At 34.0% G+C, this 23,524-nt stretch overlaps 1 pseudogene; it reads left to right on the plus strand.

Annotated features, from left to right (window-relative positions):
• Nucleotides 1–5,600: 5,600 nt before the first annotated feature.
• On the plus strand, nucleotides 5,601–22,795 carry LOC120153605 (annotated as a pseudogene).
• The last annotated feature ends 729 nt before the right edge of the window (nucleotides 22,796–23,524 follow it).

Here is a 23,524-nt window from a genome sequence, read left to right on the forward strand (position 1 = left end):
CATAATAAATTTGGCCTAGTCTATGTAGAGACGTTCAGAACCGCTGCAGCTAAATCACTAAAGCATTCGAAAAGAACAATATAAAGACTAGTCTAGGTAGGATACTAAACATAGGCAGCAGCCATTAATAGATTCAGCTGCAACGCAACCAATGAGACTAATGTCCACTCCCATAAAATAGTAGATGAACCTGCAACAAAGAATAAGAGCATCAGCTCATGCAAACATTTCCCAAACAAGTTCCGAATTGTAATAGCAATAGAATAGATCATCCAAGCAATAATAACTCTTTGTACTCGTTAAAAAAACTGCATGATACACATTAACATATCTAGTCCTAAACGAAAGAGTTGAAGTTGTTAGTTTCATACTACTTCAATATTATAAAGCTAATGATTATACAGTAAGAGCTAAAAGTAAGAAACAAAGGAACCAAATTTAATTAACAATTCTAATACATGGCATGATTTTGCTGCACAGCAACGAACTTTGTATAAAAATATTATATAATAATATATTACTAATAATAAGATGATGAATAATAGAAAAATAAACTTAATACACAACTTATCTATTTCCTCAGCCTAAAAGTCATACTGATAATATATTACTAATAATAAGATGATGAATACAGAAACAAACGACAAAGTTAATGATATTGTTGTTGCCCTAAATAAAGTTAAGATGATAATATTGTTGTTTCCTCATGTGATTAATAAAAATTAAAAGATCAATGGTTAAGTAAAATGGGTAAATAGTTTAGTCATTCGTATAATTTCCCCTAAATATAATCATAACACATAAAAAGATAATGTAAAAAATATAAAAGTAGTTGAACTGGTCAAGTACGCTAGGACAAATTCGATCATTTTAAGTAATTAGTTCTATTGTTTATAAAAAAAGGAAGTAAGAATTGTCAATTAAGAGTTTGACTCAATTTAATGATTTATTTAAAAATGAATAATTAATAGTTTAATTTATTTAATATGAGTGATAATTTATAAAACTATATTATACATCAAACAATATACTTAATTTTAAATAATATATCAAATAAGTTTTATAATATAATTTTAATACTTTAAAGTTAATATTTAATTTATTAATTTATCATGCATTTTTTAATTTAATAAGTACCGTTATTACTGTAACACTCAAAATTTAATAAAATCAAATGAGATTAAATAATATAGTTTTTGATGTAGAGATTTTAAATAAAATTATCCCAAGTATTGTATATGTAAATGAATTATTTTGTTTATGTCCAAAAGGGTTTTCTGCTGGGACTGTCCTTGTCAACAAGGTAGGCTTTTCTTGTTTATAAGCTTTATTTTTTTGCGAATCAAATCATCGCCTGCTTTGAAACTAATTCATTTCTACCATTCCATTAACTATGGTTATTATGAAGTGATGGAGTTGAATGACCCGTTAACAAACATTTTGCTATTAATTTCTGGTGAAACTTATTATTCATTTGGTTGTTAAATTAAAAAAGTTCTCTCCTTTATATTTATCTTGCATGGCAGGTAGACTCGAGTTACGTCCTTAATAGATTTCTTTTTGCTTATGCCTTTGTCAATATATACTCGGAACCGTTTCGATTTTAGTGGCCCGGGGCGAATATAAAAATTAAAAATCCAATAATAAGTATTGAAAAAAATTAAATTGTAAGAGCAAGAAAAAATAAATAATTTTTTTTGTAATTTATTTTTTAGCACATTTAATAAACTATCTAATAAATACATAGTTATCTCATACATTTTCGGGACCCTGAGCAAAATTAAAAGATAGACCCTCATAAAATGAAAGTATATTTTAATACTTTGAATAATTAGTTTAATATTATGTTAATAAATCGTATAAAAATTATTAAATTAGGGGTTTAAACTATAAAAGTAAAAAGTATGATTGAAAAAATTAGGGACCCCAATTATAAAGGTAAAAAGTGATATTAAAAAAAATAGGGGCATCAATTTTAAAGGTAAAAAGTGAGATTGAAAAAAATGAGGGGCATAAATTATATGAGTAAAAAATAGGATTAAAAAAATTAGGGGTCTCAATTATAAAGATAAAAAGTGATATTGAAAAAAAACATGAGCTTAATTATAAAGGTACACGGTGAGATTGAAAAACTTAGGATCATCAATTATAAATGTAAAAAAAAATGGGATTGAAAAAAAATTAAGAGACTCCATTATAATGATAAAAAGTAGGATTACAAAAAATAGGGATCTCAATTATAAGGATAAAAATCTAAAATTAAAAAAATTAAAGGGTTAATTATAAAAAACAATATTATAAAAAAAATTAGGAGTCACATACAATGAGGGGCATGAACATTTGCTCAAAGTGCACCCTAATAGGCAAATTTTTTTTTTAATGAAAAGCGAAAAATAATTTAAAAATGTCATATCAATATCGTTCTTGATTTTTTAATGATGAATAATCAACAAAATTAAAATATAACGTTAAGTATAATTTTAAAAAATAATTGAATAACCAAAACTAAAATAATAGATGAATGATTAAATAAATAATTTATTATTATTTTTAATTATATAGGAATTTTACAATTTTAGGCCCCGAGTAAGAGGGGGTTATGGGCAAATACCCCTCTTGCCCATGCTCAAATACGGGAATGTATGTACCTATAACTTTCTTCAATGTTTTAATGGGTATTTAGTTAGCAAAAAATCATTATTAAGGAATTTTTTTTTCAAAAATACACATTTAGTTCACATAAAATATTATTATAATGTAATAATTTATTATCAATAATATTAGTTTTTTGGTTAGAATGATGAGAATATCATTACTTTCAAATTATTTGTTATTATGCAATTTATGTCATTTTGGATAAAAATATTCTTTGAATAATGAATTTTTTCGCACTTTACTTAAAATTATAAACATAATAATAATATACAAAAAAATTAATTTAATAAAATATTAATAAATTTTAGTAGTTAAAATTATTTTATATTTTTAATATTTAATAAATTGATCATTTATAATTTTATGAAGTGAAAAAATATATTATTGTAAAATATGTTTATTTAAAATAATATTTAACTTTGAGTTATTAAAAATATATCTTATACACTGAAAATTAATATTTTTAGTCATCGGAGACCATAATATTTTTTTCATATTGTATTATATTTTATTAAAATAAATATGATACTTATAAAAAATATTTAAAAATATAAGTTTGATATAATAATTATATTAATTATATGCTAAATATATTTTTTTCTCAAAAGTTAGATAGTATAACAATTAAAATATTTCTATGAATTTTCATTCAAATATTTATAATTTAATATTAAAGTTTAACATTTTGAAAAACATATATCATATGGATAATTTGGTAAAATATACATCAAAGTTATCTTATATTCTTCAAACCAAACATTATAATCTTACATTTCTATTAAACAAATCAAACAAGGTAATAAAATATTATCAGATTAATGTTATATTCTAATAATTTTATTCTTAAATATAATCTTACATTCTGTAAACTAAACGTCAATGACTCCTAATTGAAGGAAAGAAAATACCTACTAGTAGGTGATGCTAGGTTCATTATGACCTATTATCTTTTGCTTATTTTATGTTGGAGATGGTTGGCCAATTAGATCATCCATTCGACTGTTGAAGTAGTGAACAATCATAAAGAGTACGATTGATGATTGGAGATGTATTATGAGATCATAATATCATAATAACACTGATAAGTTTAAGAACTAACAATTTAATTTAAGATTAAAAAATAGTGTTAACACTTGTTTTCATCAGTTGAAGAAACAATATACGCTAATATGATCTGAGTAATTTTTTATTTTTAAAAGTGTGTAGGTATGTCATGATTGCACTAGAAAACTTCACAATGGGTGTTCAATTTAGGGATATGAAAATTCGAATATTATATTTGAATTTATCCAAAAATTTAGATATTCGAAAATTTTGAAAAATTTAAATTGTTATTTATATATGATAAAAAAAATTAGATATCAAAATTTTAGATTGGATATCCATATATCTGAATCAGAAAATAAATTTTTATTTGGCAAAAGAAATTAATTTTAAAATTTATGGCTTAATGTAACTTACTCAATACTTCTACTATATTTTATGTATAAATTTAATTATTCGCACACAATAGATAATTAAATATCCTAATTTTTATTAGGCTAGAGTTTTAATGAGTTGGTGGATTAGTCATTTATTTGGTTAATGGATATCTAAAATCCTAATTTTTCTCAGATTTTTAGAAATTTCGAAATTAAAATTTATCCGGCTCGTTTCTGATTAGATTATCTAATTTTTTTAATATATGATCTGAATTATTCGAAAATCAAAAAAATAAATTAAATGTCTAAATTTTTGAATCAAATTGATCAGATATTTTTGCACACTTCTAAATTGTTCATGCATAGGATGTTATTCATCTGAAAGGCCGGATAAATTATAGGAAAAGATTTATTAATATCGTGAATAAACTGATCAAGAAGACAATCAAACTCATGTTAAAATTAAATTAATTCATAAATAATTTATTAATGCTATATTCATTAACTCAATATTAGTGGAATAATTAATAATTTTTCCTTATCCTATTTAGTTGAATGGTCGAAATATAGTTCACATTCATTTTACTTATTTTCATATTTAAAACTGTACAATATAGCAACTTAATATATTAACAAAAATCATTTTTACAAGCATCAATATTAAACTAAAAATTAAAATAAAATACATAAAATATGAATCTATTGAACGACCTTAATGATATAAATGAATATTGTCCTTCTTAATGATACTAGAATTGAGCAATTACGTTTTAAATATAAATTATATGATATGTATTTTAAATTTTATTTTTTCCTCGTTCAAAGTACAAATTACGAATCATGTTATATCTAAAATTCAAAGAAAATATACTTTATTAATCATATCTTTCTCTTCAACTAATAAAATTTTATTTTTTGCTTATTAAATTTTAAAAATAATTTTTCTTTTGAATAATCTGAGATGATTATAAGATAATATATGTTCTAATAAATTTTTAATATATTAAAAACATATATATATTTTACAGATACATTTGCTCGAGCTTAAAATCTTTAAAAGGAACAACACATCCTTTTATCATTAAGAATTTTAATGAATTAAAAAAGTTAAATAATTTGTTTTTATTTTTTAAATGATTTAGAGTGATTATAAAATAATATATGTTTAATTTTTTTTAATAAATTGACAATGCATGCACATCCTACATAATTAACTGCCGAATCCAAAATCTTAAAAAAATATAAAATTTATTTTCACTGTTAAAACCAATCGATGTTTCAAAATTTAATTTTTATCTTACATAACATACCAGTAAGAATGGTGCAATTTACAAATTAATGGACCGCAACACTGCCTTATGTGAATATGTGATCAGCCGTAAAACTGAACATAAAATAGAGTGCCGTTTGGTGAAAAAAATTGCAGTGGCAAAACTCGTAAATTAAAGCAAAACGGATGGTTAATATCATATTCCCCTCTAACCACACACTTTCATCATCTTCTCCCCGTCGATAACAGTCCACTATGCTCCCTCCCTTTTCTCTGTTCCTATCTTCACCTTCCCTCCGTGAAGGAAAAAAAAGCAAAATAAGTAAATGAATAAATAAAATAAAGCTGAAGTTCTCATTCAAGGCTCGCATTCTTCAAAAAAGACCATTTCCCTCCCATTTCATTTAATTACTTTTTTCTCTCTCGCCAAACACATTTCTACGAATTTCATTTTACTAAATTTCCTTTTTTTTTAGTTTCGAATTGTTGGATTGGTTGAGGAATTTTTTAGATCTGATTACGATCTCGCCGGATCCGGATCAATATGGAGGAGGCGCTGGAGCTGGCACGTGCCAAGGACACGAAGGAGCGAATGGCGGCGGTGGAACGGCTCTATCAACTTCTCGAAGGTTCTAGAAAGAGTCTCAGTTCTTCGGAAGTCACTCCGCTCGTCGACTGCTGCTTGGATCTCCTCAAGGACAGCAACTTCAGAGTCTCCCAGGGCGCTCTCCAAGCCCTTGCTTCGGCCGCTGTCCTAGCTGGTGATCACTTGAAGCTGCACTTCAACGCGCTCGTTCCCGCGGTTGTTGCACGGTTAGGTGACGCCAAGCAACCTGTTAGGGACGCCGCTAGACGCCTACTGCTCACTCTTATGGAGGTACGGTTATTATATGTTTACTTTTATGTTATTGAATGTCGACGCTCTTATAATTCCCTTTCTTTCTTAATTTCACTGAAGGCACTCTATCTTCAAAATGCGTAGCGGCTGATTTTTTTTTTTATTTTGAATGGGAAAAAATGTGACGCGCGGTTGGATATAGTATTCTGTATATATTAGTGACATTACCAGTGCAATGCAGTGGATAAATCTGTCAGTTCTTATGATTTAGTAATGTGTCGAGAAATCTAATTTGTTAGAATGAGATTGTCCTCGGAAAGTTACCTTACTTTAGTGTCGTATTGTGGAAGTTAATTATGGATGTTCTAATAATCATGGAGATAAGGAATATATTTTCTCTTAGCTTTGGACGAGTCAAGGGTTTTTTCATCGCTTGTCTTTAAGTAGTTCATTTATTGTTTATCAGAATTTATTGGAAAATGGAGTTCTAATTCCTTCTTATTTTATTGTCTTTGAAAGTTATCTGAGTCTTGTTGAAGATTTTCCTGAGATTTGGTACCTAAGGATTACTAGTGAAAGCGGTTACATGATTGAATAAATTTCATCCTTAACCATCTCTGGATTGTTTCCATGGTACTTATGGAACCAGTCATTCCGTTTAGTATCTGGTTACTATTAAACAAGACATCACGTTCATGAGCTATGGTTCCTCATGCAATCACTTTTTGCATTCTAGGGATGCCACGTGTTGTACAAAAGCAGATACATGATACTCTCCTACTTCTAACTTCTAGTTTTTAATTTTTGCTGTGACTCAAAAGGTCTGCTGTTAAAAATCTGAAGATTAGTGTTGTAAGGAACGGAGCTATGCTTCGTACCGGGGGTGGGCACTGCCCCCTAATTTTTTATTATTAAAGAATATATGTAAATTCTAAATTAGAGGTCCTAATTTTATTTTATTTTGATTTGTTCCCTCATTTTCTATGGTTAATTATACTTTGCCCCTCTCATTTTCTATAGTTCTTGAGTTGGAATCCTGGCTCCGTACCTGAATGTGTTGGATTTTATTTTCAATTGATAAGTCATAGCTACTCATAAATACTTGTATTGCACATAATGACACTGGCCTATGGACTATTTAAGAGGAGAACTTACAATGTAAAATGCTGTCAAAAAGCATTTTTGAACCTTTAATTGCACTTGGTGGTTGTTTTCGCAAACAACTTTTTAATTAAAAGGTTTCTATAAAGCAAGAGCAAATGATAGAAATGAACTCATGATAGGTTAAAGAATGAAGAATTCTACTGACATCCATCTTCAATTTAAATTTAATATTCTATATAGTAGTACCACCATGAAGTATTTTGTTCTTGGAAAATGTTACATTTTTAACTTTCTAAAATATTCATAAATGTTGTTTGCTTTTGTATATAAGCAGTTCTTTTTTTTTTATAGAAGTTGGAGGTATCATTAAAAACTCCCTTCGTATTCTTCCACATACTTAGAATTATGTTGAAGAACATAGGAAGGAAGAAAAGAGTGCCGCAAATTTTATTGAATAGTAAACCAAGTACATGTGGTAACACCGATCCCTCATATGGTAATATACACCATTACAAACCGTATCACCTAGAAATCTTACATCTTCAAACAAAAAGCCCCTAAGACAATAACCCTATTCCTAAAATACACCTCAAGATGTAATATAACATAGCGAAATAGAAACCAACAATTACAACCCCAAACAAAAAACACCTCTGAATACAACTACCGAACAATCACGATCCTATAGGAGGAGCTAGTTCTAGTGAAATATCGCAATCTTCAGGGACCCAAGAATTAGGTTTGAAGGAAGGATCAACTTCATGCACCAACACATCGAATAAATTATCACCGACCTTCAACCCCAACAACTCATCAATTCTCCCTTTAGCATTTGTGAGTATTTGAATTTTCACCCGATCAAAAGACGATGGTGTTTTTAATATCTAGTGAGAGAAGTTCCCGCTTCTCTCTAGGGCCCAGGTGTTTTTAAATTTAAAAGTGTTGTCTCATTCGTCTGTTGCCTGCTGGCCGCTGCCGCCGCCCGCCGTCTGCCGCCGCCGTCAGCCGTCCGCCGCCACACTCTGACCACCGTTTGACGCCGCTTTTTCCTAGGATGGTTGTCTGCTCACGGTGAATACAGATCTGGTCTTGCATTTGCGAAAAACGCTGTCTTTAGTCGCAGATCTACACTCGCCCTCTGCAGATTTTCGAAGCCTCCAGCCGTCCGAGTTCGCCTCCGCCACTCAACCCAGCGCAGTGCCTAAACGTGACCTAATCCCGTCTTCTCTTGTGTCGAGCAGTGGTGTACAGCTGAGTATTCACCATGGAACCCCAACCCACGTCTCAACCCAGCCAACTTCGAGGGTTTGACTCAGCTGGTGCGGTGGCTGCTTCCTCCGTGAGGCCTCCTATTGTTCCTCCTTCTTCGTCTAGGAGTTCTCATCTCCCGCTTGAACCAGACTGCCGTGTTGCAGCTGGTGATTTCCCCCTGGAGTCTGCCAAGGAATTAGAAGCGAAAGTGAAGGCTCTTAAAGCATTAGTGGCAGAGTTGAATAAGCGGGTTAATGATTTAAAAATGAAGGAAAATGCAGTTCCACGAGGCAGTCTTCTCAAGAAATCTGGATCCGCTGGTGCAGCCTCTTCATCTTACTCCGGTAAGGACAATCGTAAAATTGAGAATGAAAAGGAGAGGACAAGGTTACGGAAACCGCAAAGAAGAGTTTTTACCAGACGCTTGTTGGCCGGATTGAGACAGTTTGGTAACTTCTCTATTCCACCGAATGCTGCTAAGAACGATGTTTTGGCAGCCTTGGCACGTGAGGCGGGTTGGATAGTTGAGTCCGACGGCACCACTTACAGACACTCTCCTTCAACCCAAAATCAACAAAATTCGAGATCAGTTTCGGCGAGGTCGGGTGAAAGTCCACTATCATCCAGTCCTTTGAAGAAATGCTCACAAGAAGGGAAACATAGGAACGGAAAGTTGTCTTTTGTTCACGCAACACCAACGCTTCCAGTCGCTAATGTTGATCATGGTGGTGCCAAGGAGTTCTATTCGAAAGGGTATTCCGATGCAAAATTTTCCGAAGTGGTGGGAAGAAGAAGAAATGGGTTTTATAATCGGTCGAAAGAAGGCCAACCAGATTTTCGCAATGGGTCCAGAAAGGATTGTTACACGATTTTTATCGAAAACCTTCCAGAGAAGATCCATTGGAAGAAACTTGGATCCATATTTGGCTCACATGGTCAAGTTATTGATGCCTTCATTCCCAAAAAAAGAAACTCGAATGGGGTTCGTTTTGGGTTTATTCGCTTTGCTACAATTGAAGAAGCAAGGACATCGATTTCTAAGATGAATGGTTATCGTATTTACGGCAACAAATTAGAGTCTCTTTAGCTAAACATAAACCCCGACAGTCTTACTGGCGAAAGTCCTCGAAAGTTGTTCATAGTAAGTCGGGGCTGAAAGTTTTTCCGACGATTAAACACTGTGAAGTTGAGGGTGTTGTGGACGCAGATAAACTTCATGTGTTGTCTAACTGTCTTGTGGGGTGGTGCAAGAACTTTATCAAGATTGGTAATCTTGCTAACCAAATACAAGCCAAAGGACTAGCGGGTTTCACGCTTATGAGAGCTGCTGGAAATGTAGTTCTAATGGTTTTTGAAGATTCTAATTCGTTGAGATGCGTGAAGGATGAAAAGTTAGAAACTCTTGCAGAATGGTTTTCCAGAGTGGAAACTTGGTCTGAGAGCCTTGTGGTGGAGAGCCGGCGCGTTTGGCTAGTTTGCGAAGGTATTCCTTTTCACGCTTGGAATTGGGATACTTTCAAAAACATAGCTACTAAGTGGGGCAAGTTAATAGCAATCGATAACAGTTGTGAGTTCCCTTCGTCTTTTGATCGGGCTAAAATCCAAATACTCACAAACGCTCAAGTGAGAATTAATGAGTTGTTGGAGTTGAAGGTCGGGGATCATTTATTCAAAATCTTGGTGCATGAAGTTGATCCTTCCTTCAAACCTAATTCTTGGGTTCCTGAAGATTGCGATATTTCTTTAGAACTTGATCCTCCAATTGGGTTGTGATTGTTCGGCTGCTGTATTCAGAGGCGTTTTTAAGTTTGTGGTTGTAATTGTTGGTTTTTTTGTTATGTTATCTTACATCTTGAGGTGATTTAGGGGCTTTTTGGTTGACGATGTAAGATTTCTAGGTGATATGGGTTGTATTGGTGTTTATTCCCGCATGTGGGTTTGGTGTTACCTCATGTACTTAGTATTATATTTAATAAAATATGAGGCACTCTTTTCTCCCTTCCTTGTTCTTCAACATACTTCTAAGTATGTGGAAGAATACGAAGGGAGTTTTTAATGAGACCTCCAACTTCTATCAAAAAAAAAAAAGACGATGGTGTAGGAAATAGACTGTAGAAAGAAAACAGACTGTATTGTAGAAAACAGACTGTAGGAAACATACAAGTCTGTTTTTTTATTCTTGCTTACTTTCAGTAGAAACATATTACATATTTATATACAAATTATGCCTCTAAACTAGGAAACTCTAAGTTAGGAAAGATACTAATCCTAGGAGATGTAATCCCTTGAAATAAGGGATTGAAAACAGAAAATAATTACAGAATCTCTTGATAGCTCATTTCTATAATTCCTACACTCCCCCTCAAACTGGTGTATATATGTTGTATATACCCAATTTGAATGACAGCTCATCAAAAGTCACTCGTGGAAGGGCTTTGGTGAAGATATATGCAAGCTGTTTCTTCGTCGGAATGTACTGCAGTTGTGCAACTCCATTGTTGACCTTCTCGTAAATAAAATGTCTGTCTATCTCAATGTGTTTCGTTCTATCATGTTGTACTGGGTTTTTTGCTATACTCATAGCTGATTGACTGTCACTAAAAATCTCAAAATTCTTCTTGTCATCTAAGTCTAGTTCTGCGAGCAGTCTTTTAATCCACATTCCTTCACATATTCCGAGAAAGATAACATTATTGTATTCTACTCATTAATCAATAAGGTTACCTTTTCGAAAAAGATAACCATAAGAAAAGTGGACTCGGTTATTATTATTGCAATTATTTGTAAAATAAACTTTTTTTATTTTAGGTTTCTTCACCTACGATTATTGTTGAAAGAGCTGGATCTTATGCTTGGAGACATAAAAGTTGGAGAGTTCGGGAGGAATTTGCCCGAACCGTGACATCAGCAATAAGTCTTTTTGCATCTACTGAACTTCCTCTTCAAAGGGCTATTCTTCCATCTGTATGCTTGTTAACATTTCTTAAATTGATATTTTTATTGTTTCATTCATCAAATATGACAGATAAGTTGAGCTTTATAAATTTATCAGATTTTGCAGATGTTAAGTGACTCTAATCTTGGTGTTCGTGAAGCTTCTATATTGTGCATTGAGGTTAGTGAAGCTTCTTTTTTTTTCCAGTGCATCTTTGGGAGATCTTAACAACTTTATGAAGTTTTTGGAAGAATTTGTTAATGTTCTGATTCTTGTTTTGGTTATATTCAAAATTCTAACTTATCTTTTTAAGGAACATTTGCTTTTACGTGTATATACAGAGGTAACTCTAAGAGACGGGATATACATTATAATTTGTTATATCTGGCGGCAAGTTCTGACGAAATCGTTTCTTTCCCAGGAAATGTATAGGCAGGCTGGAATACAATTCCGTGATGAACTTCATCGCCATCAGCTTCCCGCATCTATGGTGAATTATTGAATATTAATTTTGCACTAATATATTTCATTTTCTAGCTTCATTTTGAACTTCTTGTATCTGCAGATGAATAATATATTTTTCTGTCCCGACTATTGACTGTTCACTTCCTCCTCTGCCCCCTCCAATTTTTCCACTTATTTAACATATATTCTTATAAATGAGAATATTGGTTTGGATCATTTTAGGTTGATCAAATTTCCTTATAGAAGAAAGCTATTAGCTTTATTACTTTTTCATTTTTCAAGATAGCATATAAACACAGGTGAGAGATATTAATGCCAGACTGGAGAAAATTGAGCCAAGAGTTCGATCTTCAGATGGAATTTGGGTGGTTTTGCTTCTGCAGAGATAAAGCCTGCTATCCTTAACCCCAAGAAAAGCAGTCCAAAAGCCAAGAGTTCTTCAAGGGAAACATCTCATTTTGGAGGTTTGTATCTGTGTATTTCAAGTGTTTTTTTTAATAATTATAATAGGTTTCATGATATTCTGACCTTTGCTTACACTAATCTACTTCCCAATATTGGTTACTTCCTCTTGAGATTGACGGTTAAAAGAAGTTGACATTTTTTACATTTTATATTTCTCTAATGTGGTTATTAAATTTATATCATGGTTTAGAAACCTAATTGTTACTGACGTGATAGGTTTTTTACTTTTTATAGGTGAAAATGATATCACCGAGAAACCCATAGATCCGATTAAAGTTTACTCAGATAAGGAGCTGATAAGGGAATTCGAGAAAATTTCTTGTAATCTTTTGCCAGAAAAAGATTGGTCTGTACGAATTGCTTCCATGCAGAGAGTTGAAGGCCTTGTTTTAGGAGGTAAAATCCATATTTTCATTCTTCCACCATACCTGCTCTTGGTCATGTGTCTGTACTGAAAGAATTGTAGAGTTATTATTTTTGGATGGACAGTTAAGAAATTGTTCTGCCTTTTGTGCTGAAACAAAATTCTTGATCTTAAATAACTGGCCGATGTCAACTGTGCTAGATATCTATTTGCTATCAAAAATCCAATTTTATATGGCATATTATGTACCTGGATTCTTAATTTTTCATACAGTACATGTGTCCGATACATATTTGGATATTGCTGCGGAGTATGATCTTCTAGATATATGAAAAGACAAAATATTAAACACACTCGTATTAGATACGTATCTATGGTTTGATAGACCGTGGGTCTGGGTAAAATAGATGGCGTATTCCACCTTTTATGCTTATGGATTGAGACCTGGGGGTTTTAACTATTAATACTACTGAAAATAAACAGGTGCGGCTGATTATTCATGTTTTTGGGGACTCTTAAAGCAGCTTGTTAGCCCACTTAGTACACAATTATCAGATAGAAGGTCAAGCATTGTGAAGCAGGTCTGTTCCATTTTTGTTTCTTCTGTTGCTGTTTTTTTCTTTCTTTTGAACTTCCTTTTTCTTAATGTTTTATGATACTGTTCCTGGTGTTTATTGTATATTTACGGGTATCTGAATTGGTTTGGCTTATTCTTGCACCAAGAGTAAGGTTTACTGCTGAAATTTGTTTAGAATGGTTTAATGAATTTGCTGAAAGATTCAATCCCTGGAAAATATTTTTCTTTTCTTCCTCAGTTTTGCTAGTGTTGTTATTTGTTCTGAACATATCCATATATTAAAAATGCTTAGGTTCTTGATAAGGAATATACCATGGACTCATCATTGTATCTGTCCTTTTCATATTGACGCTCTTGAAACTTCCAAGAAGGGTGTTTCATCTATTTTACCTGATAGAGAATGATATGAGCTGAAAACTTTACTTGAGCAGAGATCACAATTACAGGGTCTTAGTGTTGGTTAGATTCCAAGTTTCTGCATGGTGTTTAAGCTTCTGTCTCGTAACACTTGTGAATGGAATTTATACTGTGGCAGCCTGTAATATTGAGTGAGTTAGAATATTAGTGGTGGTTGAGTTGAAGTCAATTTTTTATTTCTCTTTTCCATAAATGCTTTTATGATTTGAACTTATGGCTGTTTCTGAGCGTGTTTCATTTTTCAGGCTTGCCATTTATTGTCATTCTTATCAAAGGAACTCTTGGGAGATTTTGAGGCATGCGCTGAGATCTTCATCCCAGTAAGTTCAACATTCTTGTGTAGTGTAACAGCATTTTTATTCGTATAAGCATTTGTTAATCTCATGTAATGGTAATCAGGTCCTTTCAAGTTGGTTGTGATTACTGTGCTTGTAATTGCAGAGTCTGCTGACAACTGCATAAAAACGGTAATCTTTTATTTATCTCCCCTTCCCTTTTCATTTTCTCCCTTTGTTTTTGACTTTTCTGTTTATGTTGTTGTCTTTTGTAACTTGCAGATGTTGCGTAACTGCAAAGGTGCTCGTGTGCTTCCCCGAATTGCTGATTGTGCAAAGAATGACCGCAGTGCTGTGCTCCGTGCCAGGTATTCCATTGTCTGCTATTTTATGATAAAGTCTTTTGTTTGTTATGTTCTACTTACTTTTTATCTCCTTACTGCAGGTGCTGTGAATATGCACTGTTGACACTTGAACATTGGCCAGATGCACCAGAAATACAGAGATCAGCTGATTTATATGAGGAACTGATTAGATGTTGTGTTGCCGATGCAATGAGTGAGGTATCTATGTTGGGAATCACTTTTATTCTTTGATGTTTGATATACATAGTCCTGCATTAAGCCCTTTATTGCAGGTCTGAGTTATTCATTTTCATAGGATTCCCTCTTCAAAGCATGATTGGTTAATGGCTGCCTGATGCTTGTTTGACATCTTTTAAAGAACTTTTATATTTTTTTTCATAAATAGGATAGTTTTGATCAGATGACCTTATATGGCAGTTTTGAAACATGGGGGGGCGGGGGGTATTTCATTCACCTTATCTAATATTATGGGGTTATATCTTAGATTCTGGTTTTGGTCGCAAACATTACAAGCACCCCGTAATTTCATATTACAGCAAGGTGTAATATAGGGTTTAATCTCATAAGCCATAACCACTTATTTCTTAGTTAATATGGGATTATTAGCATAATCTTAAGTTTTGGGCCAATTTAACCTTTGTTTTTGTTATTTTAATCAGTTTAGTCCTTTCTTTTCCAAATAAAATTTAAATCTAATTAAAATCGAAATCTCTCTTTTCTTAATAGTGAATTTGTGTATGTCATACTTGAATATTATAATTACTGTACTTATTCTAATGATTTATTTATTAGTATTTTAATTATTATTATTATAATTTATAATTATGGTTGGGGATGCAATCACTTTTCATGAATTATTCTAATTATGATTTATAAATTTATTTCAACATCATATATTTACTTTTTAATATATAAATTGTACTAAAAATAAGAATTATAAGAATTTATCATAATTTTATGGAAATTGAGACTAAAAATACTCAAGGAATTAAACTTGTTTAAAAAATAAACTCTAAAACAATGACAATTTAGAAAAAATGTGTTTCTAGGTAATTTTACATTCCCTTTACCAAATACCATATTCTTACATTCCGGCTAAATGAACCTCAACCAAACGAAGTAATGCGATATTCCCTGTAATTTGAATACATTCCTTTATTATATTCCCAAAGCAAATCTTACATTTTGTGAACCAAACACACTTTTAATGTTATTTTCCTTTTACGAACTTGTTTGAACCCATTCTTTAAACAGGTACGCTCAACTGCTAGAATGTGCTATAGAATGTTCGCCAAAACTTGGCCAGATCGTTCCCGTCGCTTGTTCTCCTCCTTTGATCCTGTCATTCAAAGGGTATATATCCTCTATTCAATGGATAGTTTGGAATAATTCTATTTCCTATATTGTCATTTCAAAGTCTGGCTTTTTGCAGATAATTAATGAAGAAGATGGAGGGATGCATAGGCGGCATGCTTCTCCTTCTCGTCGTGAGAGGAATGTACCGAGTTCATTTACCATTCAAAATTCCTCTACTTCAAATATACCTGGATATGGAACGTCTGCTATAGTTGCAATGGATAGAACTTCTAGTTTACCTTCAGGGATGTCCTTTTCTTCTGGGATGAATTTATCCCAATCTAAACCCGTTGGTAAAGCTGTTGATCGTACTTTGGAGAGCGTGTTACATTCAAGCAAACAGAAAGTCAGTGCCATTGAAAATATGCTTATAGGTTTGGACATATCCAAAAAACAGAGGTCAACAAGTCTGGATCTAGGTATTGAATGGATTTTCCATTTTACTTGATTTAAACTAGAATTCTTATTTTGATGAGGTTTTTAAATGCAGTGATGTGGAAATCGGGGTAAAATTGTGAGCGGCTAAATTTCTCTTTCATTGCCCACTAGTGCAGGAATTGACCCTCCATCATCTCGTGATCCACCATTCCCTGCTGTTGTTCCAGCTTCTAATAGTCTCACAGGCTCTTTAGGACTAGACTCAAGTACCTCCAGTGTTGGTAAAGGTAGTAACCGCAATGGTGGTCTGATTATGTCTGACATCATTCTCAAATTCAAGCTTCCAAAGATCCGGGCAAGTTATCATATAGAAGTAGTGCGGCAACTGAGTCTCTACCAGCTTCTCATCTACTTTACCAAGAGGATATCTGAAAGGCAAGAACGAGGTCCTTTGAAGAGAATAGTGACATGAGGGAAGCCAGGCGGTTATAAATCCACATACTGAAAGGCAATATTTGGACATGTCTTACAGAGATGCAAGCTCTAGGGATTCACAGCACAGTTACATTCCAAACTTCCAGAGGCCGCTTTTAAGAAAGCATGTAGCTGGGCGGATGTCTGCTGGAAGGAGAAAAAGTTTTGATGATAGCCAGCTGTCACTTGGAGAGAGGTCAAATTATGTTGAAGGTCCAGCTTCTCTCAGTGATGCCCTAAGTGAGGGACTCAGTCCAAATTCTGATTGGTCTGCAAGGGTTGCTGCTTTTACTTGTCTCCGGTCTCTGTTGCAGCAAGGCCCAAAAGGTATTCAGGAAGTGATTCAAAATTTTGAGAAGGTAATGAAACTGTTTTTCCAGCACTTGGATGATCCCCACCATAAAGTTGCACAGGCTGCCCTTTCAACACTTGCAGATATTATTCAATCATGCCGTAGGCCCTTTGAGTGTTACATGGAGAGGATCTTACCCCATGTGTTCTCACGCTTAATTGACCCAAAGGAGTTGGTTAGGCAACCAAGCTCTATGACACTGGAAATTGTTAGCAAGACTTATAGCATAGATTCTCTCTTACCTGCTTTGTTGCGCTCGCTTGATGAACAGCGGTCACCGAAGGCAAAATTGGCTGTTATTGAGTTTTCCATTAGTTCATTCAACAAACATGCTATGAACTCTGAAGGTTCTAGTAATATCGGCATCCTGAAGTTATGGCTTTCTAAATTGACACCACTGGTCCATGATAAAAATACTAAGCTTAAGGATGCAGCTATTACTTGCATTATATCTGTGTACACGCGTTTCGATCCAACTACTGTTCTGAATTTTATTCTTAGTTTATCAGTTGAAGAACAAAATTCCTTGAGACGGGCACTTAAACAGTACACACCTCGTATTGAGGTGGATCTAGTGAACTTTTTGCAGAGCAAGAAAGAGAGACGCACTAAGTCTTCCTATGATCCATCTGATGTTGGAACATCATCTGAAGAAGGTTATATTGGTGTATCCAAGAAGAGTTTACCTTGGAGGTATTCTTCCGGTTCCGTTGATAGTGAAGGAGGTAGGAAATGGGGTTCCACCCAGGAATCAACCCTTGTCACTGGCAGTATTGGCCAGGCAACATCTGATGAAACCCAGGAAAACATATATCAGAACCTTGAGATCAGTCCAAATCCAGATGTTCTTCCTTCCAAAACCAAAGACTTGTCTTATATGGCTTATTCTATGGGTCTGAATCCAACTGACCTTGTAGAGAACTTGGAAAGTAATTTCAACTTGGAAGGTGTATCTGCTCCACAACTAGAAACTAATGTTCTGAGTAGATCTGACTCATTAGGAGCTACTTATGGGGTTGCTCATAATAATGAGACTTCGTCGGTTTTGGATCTTAATCACCTTAAACCAGCACCTGTAAAGATTATCACCACCCCAGACGTCGGGCCTAGCATTCCTCAAATTCTTCACATGGTGAGTTTAGTATCATCCAGTTCTCTTCCTTTTTTCCCCTTCCGGTGATGATAATTGTTTTTTCCAATTGAGTTGCTTGTAGAAAATAGATTGTTTTGACTTCTAATAATGTTTATTGTGTTTGAAGAACTTCTCACTTGATAAATGCTTTCTTCTATGTTTTATTAGATCTGCAATGAGAATGATGAGAGCCCTACTGCCAGTAAGCGCAGTGCACTTGAGCAATTAATTGAATTTTCCGTGGCTGATGATCCCTCGATTTGGAACAAGGTATATACATATTTCTCATATAAGTTCTATGTAAGTTTTATAGGAAATTGTTTTCTTTCTGTTGGAAGTTTCTTGACCTTGCGATACTGTCATGAAAAGAGTGTTTTCTAGCCTTTGTGAAATATGATGTGCTATATTTTATTCACAGTGATTTGTAATATTTAATTTTATTTATGTAGTACTTCAATCAGATTTTGACAGCTGTACTTGAAGTTTTAGATGATTCTGATTCCGCAATCAGAGAACTTGCTCTGTCATTGATAGTTGAAATGCTTAAAAACCAGGTTTGCTCATAGTTTTTAGTATATAATACTTTTAGCAATCATCTGGATTTTCTTCTCTAATAAGCTAGTGTGCTTGTTCATTCTCATTTTTTTCTTTCTGGTTTGCCATGATTCCAGAAAGATGCAATGGAAGATTCTGTTGAAATAGTAATTGAGAAGCTGCTTCATGTAACTAAGGATATTGTTCCAAAAGTAATATACTTGCCTCAAACTTGCGCTTTGAAAATATTCTTGCTCCTCTTCTCCCTCTCAATTGCCTGCTCCATGTTCAGGTTTCTAATGAAGCTGAGCACTGCTTGAACACCGTGCTGTCTCAGTATGATCCATTCAGATGTTTAAGTGTAAGTGGTTTCCCCTCAGATGTCTGATTTGTTTGCCCTACTAGAGAAAGAGTTTTAGCTTTTCCCCTCTGGTTTCAAGGTTATAATAAATAGTGATGTTGTAAAATGACTGGGCTTGCAGGTTATTGTACCTTTATTAGTTACTGAAGATGAGAAGACTCTAGTTATTTGCATAAACTGTTTAACAAAGGTATTTATTCTGAATCTTATTTGGAGTTATAATTATTAATTTAATTTTCCCTCTATCTTTTTCTGGCCGAGATTCTTCATGCAAGGAGTCAAGGACACATGCATATAGTTTTTTTTGAGTGATTGCATGAGACTCTGGGCATATGAATGGTTCCACTTTGTATTCTTGCTCTAAACCGTTATTTGTTCTTCATATTGGGGGGGGGGGGGCTAAACCAATATGCTAAACGTGGATAAGGTTGCTGATGTCATAATATGGCATGGTAAAGGAGAGTAAGTTAATGTTTCCAGCTTTTACCTCATGCTGCTTGAAATTTGCTGGGAACCTTATCGTGAGAAGGGAAAGAGGTGGGGTGTGGGAGGGTCGTAAGGGAAGACATCTATTTGACAGGGATTGAGGGTAACGTTCTTGTCAAAAGCCTATTGTTTGATTGTGACCATTGTTTTACTGTTTCTTAGACTAGGCATTGTGTACAGTACATATAAATCCAGCTTGTGTAACGTTGTTAATCCTCTGTCTTTTGGATTAGACTTTTATTTACTCGACTGTTTCATTGTTCATGCAAATAACTTTTGCTGGCTATTGTTAAGTATTGACTATGCCTATATATTCTAAGCGCTCTGCTTTTCTTTTTAGCTTGTGGGCCGGCTATCACATGAGGAACTAATGGCTCAGCTGCCCTCATTTTTGCCTGCACTTTTTGAAGCCTTTGGAAACCAGAGTGCAGATATCCGGAAGGTAATATTCTTTCTTGATTTACAAATTTTGGTTTTCGTTTGTTGGAAAAAGTGGAAAGAAAAGGGGTTAGGGTTGGATGGGGTATGGCCTGTTGAGAGAAAGGAGAGAATTTATCTTCTGGTGGAAGATAATACTTCCTTGCCTTCTACAATTACCATGTAGGGGTGTTCAGTCGGTCAGTTCCGAATCGAACTTTCAAAATTTCATTAACTGATTTTTTTTCCATTAACTATTAGCCGAACCGATTTTTTTCCAAAAATTATAAACCTAACCGTACAAAGTTCGATTAATCGGTTGGTTAGACGAATTAACCAAATTTTATAAATAATATATATTAAATTTTATTTTTTTCAGTTAATTCGGTTAAAACCAAAGTTTAAACACTCTTAAGGCTAACTAATATATAAATAATATATATAATATATTAAATATTTAGAAATTTTGGTTAATTCGGTTAAACGATCGATTTTGAACCGAATTAACTGATAACCAAAGTTTGAAAAAATCATTAACCGTTTTTTTTTATAGGAATGTAGGCCTCGTTAAAAACCCCCTTCATGATTAATGGAACACTAAGTGCTTCTCAATCAGCGAAAGGAGGAAAAGAGTGCCTTAGGATTCATTAAAAACCACAATATACATAATGTTTAACAACAACACATAAACACTCCCTTTACATAATCCAACCCAAAGACTACAAAAGCAAATCACAAATGTAAAACTAGCCAATACCAGCTTTAGCTAAACTATCAGCCTCAACATTGGCTGACCTAGCAACCCATCTAATAATACCATTCAACTCCCTTAACTTAGTAACAATATCTTTTACTAAATTAGAGTATACACCGGGACAGAGATCAAAATTCTTGACCCACTCTACTGCAAGTTTACTGTCATATTCAATCAATAAACGTTCCTTCATCTGCTGATGAAACGGCTCAAAAAAAATTAGGCCCCTCTTAACTGCCAACAACTCAATCAGTGCCGGAGGACCTGGACCAGAAGGCTCTTGAAAAGAGCCCATCACCGAGCCATCCTCATCTCTAAGAATTCCCCCAACACCACTCTTCCTCCAATCACCATTCACTGCTGCATCCACATTAAGTTTAATAAAACCCTTTGGCGGAGGAGACCAAGACACAATTTCAATGATCGAACACCTTGACTTAGAGCAAGAATCCCCAATAATAGAATCAGAGATTAGAGAGTCTTTTAGAATAGAGACATCCTTGGAATTCGTTATGAACCAGGTCGCCAGCCTACATCTTGCCATAAAAAACAGATCGATCTGATCGAGCCTACCCCCATCAAACACAATGTCATTCCTATATTTCCATATAGTCCATAGCACCACACCCGGAATATATGACCAAATTCTAGAATTAGGGACCAAATGCTCCCAAGCTAGCAGAAAACTTTGAGCATTGGCCTGCAAAACCGAACTAACACCCCACAATTTCAAAAATTTCATCCACAATGCCCATGCCACAAGGCAAGTAAAAAATAAATGCAAAGAGGATTCAACCTCTTTTTTTACAAAGGGGACATGACACATCTATAACAGCTAAAACTCCTCTCCTTTGTAGTTCCTGTTTTACTGGCAGTCTATGATGCACAACCTGCCACAAAAAGACCTCCACTCTGGGAGACACCAAACCCCTCCAAATGAATCTCATCCAAAAAGAATCAACTGACAAAACAGGACTGCAAGCTTTGACACTGGTCTTAACAGAATAGATCCCATCCCCGTTTCCTCTCCAAACCCACCCATCAGACAGATCCTTGGACAGAGATATATTGTGAATTAAGGTCATCAGATCGCAGAATTGAACCAGTTCCCAGTCACTCAAACTCCTTCTCAATTGAACATGCCAACACCAAACTGAGGACTTGAACTCACCAAACTCTTTTAACTTCCCATTTTTATTTACAGACAGAACAAATAATCTGGGGAAGACCTCTTTAAGAGGGGAAACAGTCGCCCAGTTATCAGACCAGAAACTGATTCTGTCCCCACTGCCCACTCGAACATCTAACAGACTTCGAAATTTAGCTCCGAACTGGTCATCTTCGAAATGATTATTAACCGTTAACCGACCGAATCTAAAATTAACCAACAGATTAACTGAAAAAAACTTTGGTTCGGTCGGTTAAATTTGTTTTAACAGAAGTTTGAACACCCCTAATTTATGCTATCTAGCTGCTTGATCTTTTGTAAGTGATATGATTGGCCTCCAAAAATCTGAAATAAAGATTGGATTTCCTATGTTTTCCGTACTCGTGTGCGACTATGTATCCCCATTTTTTTTTTAAAGAAAATCATGTGTATGGATGATTCTTGGAGGGTCATATGATTCATATCCTCGTATCAAAGCCTAGCAAAATTCAATTTACAATTGAAATGAAAGTGGTACAATGAGGAAAATAGTAGATGATGGCGCCTTTTTTTATGGTCTCTGATAATAACCAAATGAACTTTGTATTTCAGCATGTTTCACGTATCTTTTTCTCTAAAGCTCATCGAGTTCCAATTGTTATTTCTTTTTATTGCAGACTGTCGTGTTCTGTTTGGTGGATATTTATATAATGCTGGGGAAAGCATTTTTGCCACACCTGGAGGGGCTTAACAGCACTCAGCTGCGTTTGGTTACAATATATGCTAATCGGATCTCACAGGCCAGGACTGGCACTCCTATCGATGCTAACCATGATTAGCCGGTTCATTTGGATGGGGATGTTGGGTTTTGGAAACATTTACTTATTCATTGTTGTGTATTTTGTATATTGTGTGAATGCGTTTCAACAGCGATCTCCGTTTTCTGTCCCTCTTTATATTTTAAAATGTGTACTTCGGGGTTTGGCGAAAAAAGTTCTTTAGGTGAGTAATCAAATAGGAAATTGCACTATTGTTCCCATTTTAATCACCATTTCCTTACCATTGTTACAATGATAAAAGAAATATTGTTTTGGAGAAATACGGGCATGGGTTCGATCTATTTTGTGTCGGGCTTCTTGGGTCAAGACCATTTTGATGGATCGAAGCAGGTAATATTTTGCATGTTGGTACGCGACCTATCAATTAGCATGCTCTCCTTCACAACATATTTACTTTACATTGTTTTACTGACATTTAATGCAACAAGTATTATCCATAAGATATGATATTCACAATTCTGACAGGAATATATATAAACATGGGTGGGATGAATATTGTATTCAAAGAATCGTGAAATTTGTGGGCACGATCCCTGTCATAATTAAAGGGCTTTGATCTAGTTGTTTAATCTCACCAGCTTTGTTGTTTTCTTCAATGTTGTCAAGTGTCGTGAGTTTTATGTTGGTCTAGTGTTGTTAATTGCTCTCGGTATGCGGAAGCACTGATAATTAGTGACATGAATAAAAAGATTGTCCTCACTAAATGTCTTTGATTAGCTATTCTTGTTTATCATTGTCTGTGTTTTTCAATGTTTATCTTTATCTAACTGGAAGTTTTTGACTTGTTTAATCAACCACTTTACTAACTAAAAATATTCTAATTTTCTATTTCATAATTTCTTGACGTTTTACTTGTTTTATATACCTTGAAATGCCATTGACTGATAAGGCA

This window comes from Hibiscus syriacus, unplaced genomic scaffold (genome assembly GCF_006381635.1).
Source record: "Hibiscus syriacus cultivar Baekdansim isolate YM2019G1 unplaced genomic scaffold, ASM638163v2 tig00111101_pilon, whole genome shotgun sequence".
Classification (NCBI taxonomy): domain Eukaryota; kingdom Viridiplantae; phylum Streptophyta; class Magnoliopsida; order Malvales; family Malvaceae; genus Hibiscus; species Hibiscus syriacus.